The sequence below is a fragment of the Loxodonta africana genome, chromosome 10 (assembly GCF_030014295.1).
Source record: "Loxodonta africana isolate mLoxAfr1 chromosome 10, mLoxAfr1.hap2, whole genome shotgun sequence".
Classification (NCBI taxonomy): Eukaryota; Metazoa; Chordata; class Mammalia; order Proboscidea; family Elephantidae; genus Loxodonta; species Loxodonta africana.
This window is the reverse complement of record NC_087351.1, coordinates 77,350,288-77,362,523: the sequence shown is the minus strand read 5'-3', so window position 1 is coordinate 77,362,523 and position 12,236 is coordinate 77,350,288. Positions and strand designations below refer to the sequence as shown.

At 43.0% G+C, this 12,236-nt stretch overlaps 1 protein-coding gene across 7 annotated transcripts in view; it reads right to left on the bottom strand.

The window, feature by feature from the left end:
* Positions 1-12,236, bottom strand: part of FUT8 (fucosyltransferase 8) — a 356,993-nt gene that overhangs the window by 296,624 nt on the left and 48,133 nt on the right. The window contains exon 1 of one of the 7 annotated variants that reach the window (XM_023546262.2): positions 1-8,170. The exons of the other annotated variants lie outside the window; for them this stretch is intronic. The gene's annotated coding sequence lies outside the window, so the exon portion shown is untranslated. Of the gene's footprint in view, positions 8,171-12,236 lie in introns of those variants that run through there. 7 annotated transcript variants of the gene reach the window in all.

Below are 12,236 nucleotides of genomic sequence, written 5' to 3'. Positions count from 1 at the left end.
CTCTTTAGAAAATCCAGCGTAAGACATCTGGTACCAGGAGTGGTTCTGTTGTTGTTGTTAGGTGCCGTCGAGTCAGTTCCGACTCACAGCGACCTTATGCACAACAGAACGACACACTGCCCGGTCCTGAGCCATCCTTACAATCGTTGTTATGCTTGAGCTCATTGTTGCAGCCACTGTATCAGTCCACCTCATTGAGTGTCTTCCTCTTTTCTGCTGACCCTATACTCTGCCAAGCATGATGTCCTTCTTCAGGGACTGATCCCTCCTGACAACATGTCCAAAGTATGTAAGATGCAGTCTCGCCATCCTTGCTTCTAAGGAGCATTCTGGTTGTACTTCTTCCAAGACAGATTTATTCGTTCTTTTGGCAGTCCACGGTATATTCAATATTCTTCGCCAACACCACAATTGAAAGGTGTCAATTCTTCTTCTGTCTTCCTTATTCATTGTCCAACTTTCGCATGCATATGATGCGATCAAAAACACCATGGCTTGGGTCAGGCGCACCTTAGTCTTCAGGGTGACATCTTTGCTCTTCAACACTTTGTAGAGGTCCTTTGCAGCAGATTTGCCCAATGCAATGTGTCTGTTGATTTCTTGACTACTGCTTCCATGGCTGTTGATTGTGGATCCAAGTAAAACGAAATCCTTAACAACTTCAATCTTTTCTCCATTTATCATGATGTTGCTCATTGGTCCAGTTGTGAGGATTTTTGTTTTCTTTATGTTGAGGTGTAATCCATACTGAAGGCTGTGGTCTTTGATCTTCATTAGTAAGTGCTTCAAGTCCTTTTCCCTTTCAGCAATCAAGGTTGTGTCATCTGCATAACGCAGGTTGTTAATGAGTCTACCTCCAATCTTGATGGCCCGTTCTTCTTCATATAGTCCAGCTTCTCGTATTATTTGTTCAGCATACAGATTGAATAGGTATGGTGAAAGAATACAACCCTGGCGCACACCTTTCCTGACTTTAAAGCCAATCAGTATCCCCTCATTCTGTCCAAACAACTGCCTCTTGATCTATGTAAAGGTTCCTCATGAGCACAACCAAGTGTTCTGGAATTCCCATTCTTCGCAGTGTTATCCATAGTTTGTCATGATCCACACAGTCAAATGCCTTTGCGTAATCAATAAAACACAGGTAAACATCCTTCTGGTATTCTCTGTTCTAGAGAAAGAAAATCATAAGGACGAGTTTTCTAAATTGGTTCCCAGGTCTGACTAGTCTTAAAGAAGCTAATGACTGCCTCCAATAGCAAAAAGGGCACAGTTAATCCATGGTGTCAGATGACAATATGCAAAATATCACCACAAATAGATCAAATATTGGTAAGAAGCAAGTCTCTCGGTGATTTATGTTTGAAACTTTCTACAATTTTGTCAGAAAGAGAAGTACAGGGAAGCTGGTTGTTTGGTCCTACTTTCAGAAGACAAACTGGTTAAAAAAAAGGACACGAGCTCAGGGCTTCAGAATCACAGCTCAAGCACCGCACGGAAGATCTCAAAGTTGACAACTGTGCCCTGAAAGAAAGCCTTATTTCTTATAGCAACAGAGCTGATATTGCCAAAAACCAAACCTAGAGTCTTACCATAAGAGTGGCTGAATTACGACACCAACTGAATTCCCAGCCTCATGTGGTGCCTGAACTTAAAGTGAGGGCATTGATTGGGATCCTGAAACTTGGGATAGGGCCGTACGGGCAGATAATCAGAAAGCTGGGGACACTGAGCCCCCACATTCCATTGAATCACTCCTACAACCAGAACCAGCCCTCTTACTCCCATCTGAAGAGATTATTCCATCTCTCTCTGCTAAACTACCATCCAAAGCAAAACCACTATCCCTTCTATCTTCACCTGATGAGATTAACCCAGCTGTATCTGAAGAGACTTTGTCTGAGATACTGCCTGGGGTGGAATCTGAGTCATGGCCTGAGGCAGAGTCAGAATCATTGCCTATAGCAACGCCTTCAGTAGATGCCTTGTAAGTAATTGCTGAATATTCCCAGGACCCAACCCCACCACCCGCTTTTGCTTCTAGGCCTATAACTAAACTCCCAGTGAGCCCCAAAAAGTGAACTTTAAAGTGTGACACAGGAGGAGTTACGCTACACTCCAAAAGAACCACTTGATTTTTCCAATATGTACAAACAGAAACCTGGGGGGGGGTGGGGAAGATGAAAAAGCCTGGGGAGTATTTGTAGTAATGGCTATTAAGGGTGTGGGATAATAGTACAAGGAATATAAAGTTGCATCAGTCCAAGTTTATTCATATGAGCCCACTAAGCACAGATTCTTCATTCAATGCTTCAGCTTGAGAGATCAGGAAAGGATCTGATAGTTTATTCGGTGGGTTTGCTAAAGCATGGATTACGTGTTGGTCTACACAAAATCAAGTTTAAGTACCAGACCTGCTTTGGTGTACTGTAAAAGAAGAATGTATCCAAAGGTTTGGGGAAATTGGCATGTTAGAGTGGATTTAACAGGTTGGACCCATGGAAACACACATGGAGTGCCCAAAGGACACACCTTTTACCACAACAGTGAGGAAAAAAAATCTGAAGAGAGCCCCAGCATCCTTGAAGACTGCTGTGATTGCTATTTTATGTAAGTCAGGTTTGATGTGAGGAACTGAATTAAGATACCTAACTACAATGGCACTGATTGTACCCGTGGTGGTAAGAGCCAAGAGGCAGCCCTTGATCGACAAAGACAAGTTGGGCATGGTTACCATAATGGATAATCAGAACGGTCTGATTTTTATTGGACTTATGGCATTCACTACTTAATCGTGGTGTCCCTAGGAGTGAACCAGATGGGAAATCTACAAGATATTTATTTGATCCGTACAAGTGGAAGAATTCTAAGTCAAGTGAACAGCAGTCTAACTCGAATCGCCAGAATAGAGTCACAGCCCTACAAACTTTTGAATGAAGAAGAGGCCAGGTCTCCTTGAGGAAGGACCCACTACACTTCCAAAAATTTATATTGTTAATCTTTCACCAACCCTTCTCCAAAGGCATCTACAGCCTTTTACCAAAGTGACTGTTCGCTGGGGAAAAGGAAACAATCAGACTTTTTGGGACTTACTGGACACTGGCTCTGAACTGACACTAATTCCAGGAGACCCAAAACATCACTGTGGTCCACTGATAAGAGTGGAAGCATATGGAGATCAGGTTATTAATGGACTCTTAGCTCATGTCCACCTCACAATGGGTCCAGTGGGTCCTCGAACCCATCCTGTAGTGATTTCCCCAGTTCCAGAATGCATAATTGGAATAGACATACTCAGCAACTGACAGAACCTACACACTGGATCCCTGACATGTGGAATAAGGGCTATTACGGTAGGAAAATAGTAAACGAAAAGTAATATGGCACTCCTGGAGAAACTGTTGAGATTACTGCCACCATCAAGGACTTGAAGGATACAGGAGTGGTAATTCCCACCCCATACACATTCAAATCACCTACTTGGCCTGTGCAATAAATAGATCTTGGAGAATGAAAGTAGATTATTGAAAACTTAACCAGGTGGTGACTCCAATTGAGCTGCTGCTCCAAATGTGGAGCCCTGGTGGAGCAATGGTTAAGAGCTGGGCTGCTAACCAACAGGTGTGCAGTTTGAATCTGCCAGCGGCTCCTTGGAAACCCTATGGGGGGTTGCTACAGGGTCACTATGAGTCGGAATCAACTCGATGGCAACATGTTTTGGTTCCAGATGTAGTTTCACTGCATAAGAAAATTAATACATCTCCTGGTATCTAGTATGCAGCTGCTGATCTGACTAATATCTTTTTCTCAGTACCTGTTTTGAAGGACCACCAGAAGCAGTTTGCCTTCAGCTGGCAAGGCTAGCAATATACTTTCACTGTCCTACCTCAGGGTGTATCAACTCTCCAGCTCTGTGATGTAATTTAGTCAGCAGGGAAGTTGATCACCTTTCTCTTCCATAAGATGTCACACTGGTCCATTACCATTACCTTAATGACATTGTGCTGATCAGATCTAGTAAAAAAGAAGTGCCAGTGACTCTGGAATTACTGGTAAAACATTTGAGTGTAAGAGGGTAGAAAATTAACCCAACAAAAATTCAGGTATCTTCTAAAACCAAAAACCAAACCCATTGCCATCAAGTCGATTCCAACTTATAGCGACCCTATAGGACTGCCCCATAGGATTTCCAAAACTGCCTGGTGGATTCAAACTGGCTACTTTTTGGTTAGCACCCACAGCTCTTAACCACTACATTGCCAGGGTTTCCAGGTGCCTTCCACCTCAGTGGAATTTCTAGGGGTCCAGTGGTGGGGGCCATGTTGAGATATTCCTTCTAAAGTAAAGGATAAGTTGTTGCATCTGGCCCCTCCTACACAATACCTGGTGCACCTCTAGATTTTGAAGGCAGCATATCCATCATTCAGGTATGCTACTCCAGCCTATTTATCATATGACTCAAAAAGCTACTAGTTTTGAGTGGGACCCAGAACAAGAGAAGGCTCTGCTACCAGTTAAGGGTCCTGTGTAAGATCCAGCTGATCCAATGGTACTTGAAGTATCAGTGGCAGACACAGATGCTGTTTTCGGTCTTTGGCAGCCTCCTAGTGTGTTAAGAGCTCAGCACTGAGCCCATGCTGCCAACTGGCAGTTTGAATCCACCAGGACTCTCCTTGGAAACCCCATGGGACGTTCTACTTTGTCTTATGGAGTTGCTATGAGCTGGAATCGACTTGATGGCAACAGGTTTGGGTTTTTTGTTTTTTTGTTTTGTTTTGTTTTGGTTTATTGGTGAATCACAGTGAACACCCTTAGTATTTTGGAGCAATGCCCTACCACCCTCTGCAGATAGCTATTTTCCTTTTGAGAAAAAGCTTTTGGTTACTGGGCATTAGTAAAGACTGAACATTTAACCATGGACCACCAAGTCACCATGCAGCCTGAGCTGCCCATAATGACCTGAGTGTTGTCCGATCCAAAGAGCCATAAAGTTTGACACGAACAGCAGCACTCCATCATTAAATGGGAGAGGTATACACAAAACTGGGCCTGAGCAAGACCTGAAGACACAAGTTGCATGAGGAAGTGACCCAAATTCCCATGGTCTCTCCTTCCCTCACATAACGTGCCCTTCCAAGTCTGCACCTATGGCCTTATGGGGAGTTCCTTATGATTCATTGACTCAGGAAGAGAAAAAATTCACGCCTGGTCTACAGATGGTTCTGTGCGATACACAGTTACCACTCAAAAGTAGACAGCAGCAGCAGTACAACCCCTTTCTGTGACCTCCATGAAGGACAGTGGTGAAGGGAAAGCCTCCCAACAAGCAGAACACTGAGTAGTGCACCTGACTGTTTACTTTGCTTGGAAGGAGAAATGGCCAGATGTGTGATTATATACTGATTCGTGGGCTATGGCCAATAGTTTGGCTGAATGGTCAGGCACTTGGGAGGAACATGATTAGAAAATTGGTGACTAGGAGGTATGAGGAAGAGGTTTGTGCACAGGCTTCTCTGAAAGGGCCAAAGAAGTGAAGTTTTTTGTGTTTCTTGTGACTGCGCACCAAGAATGCCCTCTTTAGGGCAGGATTTTAACAAGCAGGTGGGTACAATGAGGCATTCTGTGGAAACCAGTCATTCCTCGAGGTGATCAGCCAGCAACCTGATGGCATGTTGAGTACACTAGACAGCTTCCATCATGGAAAGAACAGCGTTTTGTTCTTAGTGGGACAGACATTTACCCTGTATATGAATATGCCTTCCCTGCATGCAATGCTTCTGCCAAAACTACCATCTCTGTACCGCAGAATGTCTTATCCGCCATCATGGTATTCCAAAGAGCACCATCTCGGATCAAGGGACTTACTTCAGAGTAAACAAAGTACAGCACTGAGCCCATGCTCATGGAATTCACTGGTCTTATCATGTTCCCTATTATCCTGAAGCAGCTGGCTTGATAGAGCGATGGAATGGCCTTCTAAAGGCACAAGTACAGCACCAAGTAGGTGGCACCACTTTGCAAGGTTGGGGCAATGTTCTCCAGGAGGCTGTATATGCTCTAAACTAGCATCCAATATACAGTGCTGTTTCTCCCATAGCCAGAATTCACAGTTTCAGGAATCAAGGGGTGGAGATGGGAATGGTACCATTATTACCCCTAAGAACTTACTCACCAAATTGTTGCTTCCTGTATCTGTGACCCTATGCTCTGTGGGTGTAGAGGTCTTAGTTCCAAAGGGAGAAATGACCTCACCTGGAGGCATTTCCATTTAACTGGAAGTTAAGAATGCCACCGGCCACTTTGGGCTCCTCATGCCTCTGAATCAACAGGCAAAAAAAGTGTGTTACCATATGGACTGGCGTGATTACCCCTGACTATCAACAGGAAATCAGATTGATAGTGCACGATGGAATTAAAAAAGAATATGTCTGGAATACAGGAGATCCCTTAGGGCGTCTCTTAGTACTATCACGCCCCGTGATTAAAATCAACGGAAAACTACAGCAACCCAATTCCGACATGACTACTAATGCCCCAGACCCTTCAGTAATGAAGGGTTGGGTCACCCCACCAGGGAAAGAACCATGACCAACTGAGGAGCTTGCTAAGGGTAAAGCAAATACAGAATGGATGGTGGAAGAAGGTAGTTCTAAATACTAGTTACAACCACACGACCAGTTGCAGAAACGAGGACTGTAATTGCTATGAGTATTTCTTCCTTATATATGTGTATCAAATATTTTTGTTTTCTTCATTTATAAAATGTAAGATGTAAATAGGGCTAGTGTGTTTTCAGTTGTATACATGTTAGTTATGTCAGGCATAACATGACTTTGTAATTGTCTTTATTTAGAGACTGTGTATGGTTTAAGGAGGTGTTGACAAGGGGTGGCTTGTGATGGTTATGGTTGTGTGCCTACTTGGCTGGGCCACAATTCTCAGTAGTTTCGCGGTTGTATAATGATGTAATTTGGCAATTATGTAATGATGCAGGCATCCTCCATGATGTGATAGGATGTGACCAGTCAATCAGTTGTAAGGGGAATTTCCTTGGCAGTGTGGGCCTGCATCCAGTATATATATGGATATTCTGGCAAAGCTTGCTTGCTTGCTCTGGATCTTGCATTTGGCTCATCATCATCTGATCTCTGGTTCATGGATCTTGAGCCAGCGGCCTGCCATACTGCCTGCCAATCTTGGGATTTGTCAGCCTCTGCAGCCCATGAGCCAGCAGCCTGCCATCTCACGTGCCAGTCGTGGGTTAATCACCCCCTGCAGTTATATGAATCAGGAGAAGCCTCCCGCCTTACACCTGATCCACAGACTTGGGACTTGCCAGTCTCTACAGCCATGTGAGCCATTTCCTCGAGATCAATCAATCTCTCTCTCCCGCTCCCTGTATATATACATACACATATACACTTCACTAGTTTTGCTTCTCTAGAGAACCCACACTAGGATGTCATCTTCCATAATATTACAGAAGTTTTCTGTCAGTAATCTTCAAAAATTCTCTCCATGCTTTTTTTTCTCTCCTCTTTCGAAATTTCAGTTAAACATGAATTCTTCCTTTTAACAATGTTCCACATAACCCTTAGTTTCTTCATTTTTCTTCATTCTTTTTTCTGATTGCTCCTCAAACAAATTATTGTCAAGGGATTTGTTCTCTATTTCCCTGATTATTTCTTCTATTGATTCAATTCTATTTCTATGTCCTTCTGTTAATTACTTTTTTATTACTATATTTCTGATATTTTATTGTTTATCTTCTGGATTTCTAGTTGCTGTTTTTATGTGGTTTCTAATTATCTACTCTGTCATTTTCTTACTGCATTGTTTTCCTGAACTTTTCTAGGGTTTAATCTGTTTTCCTCAGTTTTTGTTGTTTTCCTTGATCTCTTTAAGGATTCTTTCTATACATAAGCTTTTTTTAATTCTTTTTCAGGTAGCTCCATTACAATTTCCTCTTTGGGAAGGTTTTCTGCCCCTTTATTTTTGTTCACTTATTTGAGCCACCTGATCCTATTGTTTTGTTTGTTTGCTTTGTTGTTGTTTTTCAGCCCTGGTGGTGCAGTGGTTAAAAGCTAAGACTGCTAACCAAAACGTCAACAGGTTGAATCCACCAGCCACTCCTTGGATACCCTATGGGGCAGTTTTACTGTGTCCTACAGGGTTGCTATGAGTCAGAAACAACAAAGAGGTTTCTTTTTGGATCCTGTTTTTTCAGATGATTTTCAATTGCCTGCTGCCTCCAGAGTACTGATGTGCTATTTTATTTATTTACATATTTATTTATTGCATGTATGTATGTATATTTGTTTTGTCCTGGTTTTTTGGGTTTTCTTTGTTTTGATATATCAGGGCAGGTAGGACAGGTGTGCTTTGCTAATTGCTTGTCTGACGGCATGGGAGTGTTCATCATCTATCTCTAGGTGAGCAGGGTATCGGCGGGCAGGGCAACTGCACATTGCTGTTCACTGTGCAGTGTGGCTAAAAGCGGGGGCAGACCACTCCCTGTCATCAGTCCAGTGGCACAGAAGTACACGATGGCATTCGTGGGTGGGCAAGGTGGTAGGCGGGGTGGGTGTGGCAGGTGATTGGGGTACGGGGTGCTCTATGCTTTTCCAGGGGGATCAGGGTGGCAGGCGAGGTATGTAGCAGGTGACTAGAAGCATGGAGCACTCTCTGCCACTTGGCTGGGGGAAGAGGGGTGGCAGGCAACCAGAAGTGTGTGGGGTCAGGGGAAAGTAGGCGACCAGTAGAACACAGGGTGCTCTCTGCCTCTGGAGCATGTAGGGCACTCCCTGATGCTTAGACGGGGGGGTTGGTGATGACAGGTGATCCTGAGTGCATGGGGCACTTTCTGCCACTCAGCCAGAAGGGAGCCAGGGAGGCAAGCAACCAGTAGCATGCAGGGCATTCCCCCTGCTGCTCAGAGGGATGGGGATACCAAGGAGTGCACGGGGTACTCTCTGCCATTTGGCCTGGAGTGGGGGTGTAGGCAGGGCTGGCAGGCAACTGGGAATGAACAGGGCACTCCCTGCCACTCAGTGGGGCCGGGCGGGGGCAGCTGGGACCACAGAGGGTGCTCTGCCCCTCAGTTGGAGTCGGGGGAGGTGGTGGCAGCAAGTGACTGGGAATACATGGGAGGCTATCTGTCACTTGGCAGGGGAGGGTTGGGGGCCAGGGGCAGTGGGCAGCCAGGTGTGCACAGGGCACCATCTGTCACGTAGCCAGGGGGAGGGTAGGAGTAGCAGGCAGCTATGAGTACACGGGCAATCTTTGACACTCACCAGGGAGTGCAGGGTTGGCAGGTGACCAGGAACAAGCAGGGTGCTCTCTGCCACTCAGCCGGGGGTAGCAGGGGTGTGAGGAGGGGGCGCTTCCCAGAGTCCAGTCAGGTGGGGGACCTTCTGTGACACTGTACGGATCTATTACTCCGTGTGTGCCACCCACCCTAATGGTTAGGGACTACCGCACTGGTGAGTAGTCCTGTCTCTGGATCCTGGCTCCCTGCCTGCTCTGTGGACACCAGGAATCCTGGAGCTCTCACCCTCTTTCCTGTACTTTCCCTCCTTAGATCTGTTCATGTTCTGCTAACCTTGCTTCACTCCAGGTATGTCTACATAGTTTCTCTATCTCCTATAGGTGATTCCATTAAGTTGCCTTCCTGTGCTCCTCACCTAGGATCACTGCTGACTTTGTCTCAAGATGGCCATGCTGTGCTGGGCCGGCTTTAAGAGCACCTCTGTTCCACATCTCTCCTCTTTCACCGTTTTCATTCAATTTCTTTTTCCAATCAGTATTCAATCTAAATCTTTATCCTTCCATTTGAAGCTCAGGGTTCCAGCATTCTGATCTGTATCTGTTTCACTTGGTTTCTCGGGTCTTTGCCACAGAGGGACAGCATGGTACATCTGCCTAAGCTGCCGTCTCCAGCACCACTTGGGCCACCTCCAGCACCACTACATTATGGGCAACGTTCTTCCTCCTGTGACAGCTGTGTTTCAGATTATCTCTGAGTAATCTTCTCGGATTGCTTCCTTCTTAACTGTGCCAACTCTACTAATTTAAACTCATTTACCTTTGTCTCTACATTATCTCCAAATCAGTATCTACATTTGTTCTATTCCTCAAACACATCTTCAGTGACATCCTAGTCCACACGATCATTTTGTACCCAAGGATCCTATCTGTAGCAAAATTATACTTCAAGAATAAAAGCTAAACAAAGACACTCCCAGATAAAGAAAGACTGAAAGAATCTACTGCTAATACATCTGCCTAACAAAAAATATCAAAGAATTTCTTTAGATTTAAAGGAAGTACACCAGACAGTAACTCAAATCTATGCAAATACATAAAGAATACCAGTAAAAGTAATTACATAGACTTATAATCATAAAAGATAGCATAAATGTGTTTTATGTTTTTTAACCTTTCCTTTCTTAACTGATCTAAAAGACAACTGCATAAAACAATAATTACAAAATTTTATTGTTAGTCTTAGAATATATACAGATGTAACATATGTAGCAAAATTAGCATGAAAATGGGAAGAATGAAGCAACATTAGAACAAGATAATTCAACTATACAAAAAGAAATAAGAAAAGCGTAAATAGTAAAGACATACCCAAAAAAAAACCCAGTGCCATCGAGTCAATGCCTACTCAGAGCGACCCTATAGGACAGAGTAGTTAACATAAAAGACTACGAATATTTTTCTTCTCTTAGTTTCTTTAAAAGGCTAAAAACAATATAAAGCAATAAGTACAGCACAGTACTGCTGGTTTTACAACATACATAGAGACAGAGATGACACCTATATAGGAGTGAAATTTCTATATTTTACGGAAATTAAGGTGGTATTATTCTGAGTTAGATTGCAATAAATTAAGATCCACATTTTAGGGCCCAGAACAATCACTTTAAAAATATAGTAAAAAAAAAAAAGTCAACAAAGGTATTGTCTTAGTCATCTGGTGCTGCTATAAGAGAAATATCACAAGTGGACGGTTTTAACAAAGAGAAATTTATTCTCACACAGCCTAGTAGGCTAGAAGTCCAAATTCAGGGCACCAGGTCCAGAGGAAAGCTTTCTCTCTCTGTCAGCTCTGGAGAAAGGTCCTTGTCATCAATCTTCTCCTGGTCTAGGAGCTTCTCCGCATAGGAGCCCTGGGTCCAAATGACACGCTCTGCTTCTGGCGCTTTCTTGGCAGTATGAGGTCCCAATGTCTCTCTGCTCACATCTCTCTTTTATACTTCAAAAGAGATTGGCTTAAGACACAATCTAATCTTGTGGATCTCATCAACATAACTGCCATTAATCCATCTCATTAACATCATAGTGACAGGATTTACAACACATAGGAAAATCACATCAGGTGATAATACAGTGGAAAATTACACAATACTGGGAATCATGGCCTAGCCAAACTGATACACATATTTCTGCCGGACAAAATTCAATCCATGACAGGTATTAAAATGGTAGACTAGTAAATATCTAGTTCATACAAAATAAAGTGATAAAGGAGGAACACAGGAACAAAAAAGACATCAGATATATAGAAAATAAAAACAGTAAAATGTTAGACAAAAATCCAATCACAGATACAACAACACTGTGAATGGATTAAATACTCCAATCAAAAAAGAAATTGTCAGACTGAATTTTAAAAAAAAACAAGATCCAACTATATGCTCCCTACAAAAAACGTACATGATATTCAAAGGTACAAAAAGGTTAAAACTAAAAGAATGGAAAAAGATAGACCTGCAAATAATACCAAAAGAAAAGCCTAAGCGGCTTTATTAATATCAGGAGAAAAAGATAAGCTTTAAGACTAAAAGGTTAGTAAATACAAAGAAGGATATTTATTAACGATAAGAGAGTTAATTTATCAGGAATACACAACAATTATAGTGCATATGTAACAAGAGATCCCCAAGATACCTAAAGCAAAAACTAAAAGAATTGTAGGGAGAAACAGACTACTAACAATAATAGTTAGGGACTTCAATAATGTATACAGCAACTGGACAAAACACCATTAAGGAAACAGAATACTTGAACAATAATATCAACCAACTTGGCCTGACATTTATAGAACATTCCACCCAAAAAGAGCAGAATACACACTCTTCTCAAGCACACATGGAACATCCTGCAGGACAGACCATATGGTAGGCCTAAAAAAAAAGTCTCGATAAATTTAAAATGACTGAAACATA